This window comes from Tamandua tetradactyla, chromosome 5, assembly GCF_023851605.1.
Source record: "Tamandua tetradactyla isolate mTamTet1 chromosome 5, mTamTet1.pri, whole genome shotgun sequence".
Taxonomy (NCBI): Eukaryota; Metazoa; Chordata; class Mammalia; order Pilosa; family Myrmecophagidae; genus Tamandua; species Tamandua tetradactyla.
The window spans coordinates 59,388,868-59,392,374 of record NC_135331.1 but is presented as its reverse complement, the minus strand read 5'-3'; the positions used below and the strand labels follow the sequence as shown (position 1 = coordinate 59,392,374).

Genomic DNA, 3,507 nt, shown 5'->3' with positions numbered 1-3,507 from the left:
CATCTCCAAACTTCTGTTAGCTTGCTCCATCTCTTTGCTCTCTGTACCATCTCTTTTAAGGACTCCAGTAGACTAATTAATACCCACCTTGAATGGGAAGGGGACACAGTTACATGGAAATACTCTAATCAAAGGGCTATATCCACAATGGGGTGTGTCATGTCTCCATGGATATAATCTAATCAAAAGGTCCCACCCTAAACAACCGGGCTGCCCCCACAAGATTGGATTAGGGTTCAAAGAACATGGCTTTTCTGGGGTATATAACAGCTTCACACCTGCACACTAGTGTAATGTGCATAAAGTATGAACAGCAAAGTTGAAGATCAATATTATAACTATTTTTCTATTTATTTGAAGTGTAGTACCCCCCCAAAATGGTACACATTGGGGATTCAGTGGCACAAAGTACCCTGCCATCACTTGAGGGATGGTATAGAGTTTAAAAAAAAAGGAAAATAAAATGGTCTCCTTTTTCAAACACTACTTACATAATTTTACATGACCAAACAGATCATTCACAAATATTAGGTCAATAAATTACCAATATCCATTAAAAAGTAGCTTCCTTATGAAAATGCAAGAATTTAAAAAGTTGATAAGTAAACAAAAAAGATAAAACAAACTGGAGTGAAAGCTAGAGATCACATCTGAAATCGTGTTTTTGTTGGTTTGGGCCTTCGTACTCTCTTCTCCCTGGACCATGTCCTGCTGGAGTCCCAGGCCCCGTTCCTCCTGGGTTCTGTCCACACACAGCCCCTGCACTTCCCTGCCCGAAGCACTCAGGATGCATGCTGCTTTCCATTGTGGAACCACTTGTTGCTGGTGGAACTACGGAATTGCCTTCAAACCTATGCCACCACCATCACCTAGAGGTGGAAATTTCTGGCCTCCTGGCTCTCCCATGTTGATAGCTCCTCCACCACCCATTCTCATGTCTCTTTCTCTTGGATCCATGTATCCCATCTGGATGCAGCTTTCCTCTCTTTGGCATCTCATTTGTTCTTCCATCTCACAATGATGATTTATCATGTCTTACTCCCTTTTAGGCCATTCTTCCTCTTGCCTCAACTGCATTTCTTTGTGTTTCTGCATTTTTTGATTGTGAAGTTCTTTTATGCATCTTAATTTTTCCTGACATCTCTGATCTTGGTGCAGAAGATTTGCCTGATGGCCATGATAGGCATCTTCCATCTCAGTTTCCAGTTTGTCCTTTGCATCTTTCATGTTTTTTTCACCTTGCTCCCTCTGCTGCTTTTCCATTTCATCCAAGGACTTCCATTACTGAGAATGTTTATACTCAAATGTGCCATGCTATGCAAAACGAGGAGGGGTTTCTCTCCTTCTGATCCATCGGGTTTTTCTGTGCAAGTTTTTCAGAAAGACCGACTTCCTCATTGTATTAGTTAGGGATCTCTAGAGAAACAGAGTCAACAGAAAACACTTGAAAATATAAAATTTATAAAAGTGTCTCACATGACCACGGGAATGCAGAGTCCACAATCTGCAGCGCAGGCTGTGAAGCCGACAACTCCGAAGGAGGGTCTGGATGAACTCCACAGGAGAGGCTCACCGGCCCAAGCAGGAATAGAACCTGTCTCTTTTGAATCCTCCTTAAAAGGCTTCCAGTGATTAGATTAAGCATCACTCATTGTAGAAGACTCTCCCCTTTGGCTGATTACAAATGGAATCAGCTGTAGATGCAGCTGACATGATCATGATTTAATTCTATGAAATGACCTCATTGCAGCAGACAAGCCAGGACTTGCCCAACCAGACAAACAGGTACCACCACTTGGCCAAATTGACGCATGAACCTGACCATGACAATCATCTAATTGCTCAAGTGGTTCAACAGCAACTGCATGAGGCATTCTTATTGGTAAGAGAAAACCCTCACTGCATCATTCAAATGCTCTTCTTGTTGCCAGTTTAGGAGCAAATTAAATAATGCCTTTCCCGGTAGATCTTCCATGATCATCCACGATTGCAAAAGCCCTTTCAATAGAATCAAACTGGCTGAAAGCTTCTTCCAAAAGTGCATTGGAAACATAAGGAGAAAAATTACAAGCTGAAAGGGCACCAGTATGTGTGGCAAAGTGGACCTGACGCTGTCCACCTCTCATGGGTGTATCATCAAGTTCAGTTTTGACAATTTCTGCCAAACCTCTAGATTCATGTTTAATACATCCAAATCCTTTGCCTTTGTTCGTAAAAACATCCCCTACTTCTCCATATTTAATGAGTAATCTTTTGAATTCATCCTCTGTGATAGCAGCACCAAACCAACAGGGCTGCATGTAAGTTTTCTTTCCAGGCCTCCTCAAGAGAGACAAGTTGGCTTTAAATCCATTGAAAGAACTTCTCTTAACTGTGACCACTTGGTCCGAGATGGAGACCCTGTTGGCGCTGCTGACCTCCATGGGGCTCCCTTCCACCTTGCTCCCATGATTTGAGGTGGCCCCAGGAATGCTTAGGCCTAGGCCACCTCTGGGCTTTGGCCCCATAGCATTTAGCCCGCATTGGGGCCTCTGGGTCCTGGGCCCTATTTAAGCCAGGGCTGAGTCTCCTGTGTGTGGAGGTGGCGGATGCCATATCTGAGGGAGAGTGTTCAGACCCCACTGCTCAGTGGCATGGGTGGAGGGACCTGGGTTGGGGGAGCCAAGTTGGCCTTAGGCCATGGGGTGGGGTCTGGCCCTACAGGGAACCCAGAGGATGTGGGAGTGGCAAGCAGAGCCAAGCTGGATGGTGGTGGAACATTGCCTACTTCAGGGGCAGGGCAGGGTCCTTGAGGAACCATGGGTGTGGTAATAGATTCAGTTGTCAACTTGGCCAGGTGAGGACACCTAGTTTTGTTGCTGCAGACATGAGCCAATGGTACATGAACCTCATCTGTTGCTGATTACATCTGCAGTTGGCTAGAAGGCGTGCCTGCTGCAATGAATGACGTTTGACTTAATTGGCTGGTTCTTAAATGAGAGAGCACAACGTAGCACAGCCCAAGCAGCTCATCATACCTCATCTCAGCATTTGCAGCTCAGCCCAGGCCTTTGGAGATGCAGAAAGGAATCACCCCAGGGAAAGCTGTTGGAACCCAGAGGCCTGGAGAGAAGGCCAGCAGAGATTACCCTAAGCCTTCCCACATAAGAAAGAACCTCAGATGAAAGTTAGCTGCCTTTCCTCTGAAGAACTAACAAAACAAATCCCCTTTTATTAAAAGCCAATCCATCTCTGGCATGTGGCATTCCAGCAGCTAGCAAACTAGAACATTGGGCTTAGATGAGTTCTGTGGCAGTGGTGGCTGCTGCTATGAGACAGTGATATGATCTTGGGCTTGGGACCACCATGGCCAGGGCCAGGACCCATGGCCCTGCAGTCTTGATTGAGTTTCATCCTAGGCAGTAGAGAGCAGAAGTCAAGGACGCCCCCTACACAGCCTCCTTCACACTGGTGGAAGCCATCATAGCCACCACCACAACATATCTGTGATCAAGGGGCAATTGAGGC

General features: G+C 45.7%; 1 pseudogene; it reads right to left on the bottom strand.

Annotated features, from left to right (window-relative positions):
• Positions 1–637: 637 nt before the first annotated feature.
• On the bottom strand, positions 638–2,800 carry LOC143683110 (splicing factor, proline- and glutamine-rich pseudogene; annotated as a pseudogene).
• Positions 2,801–3,507: the final 707 nt, after the last annotated feature.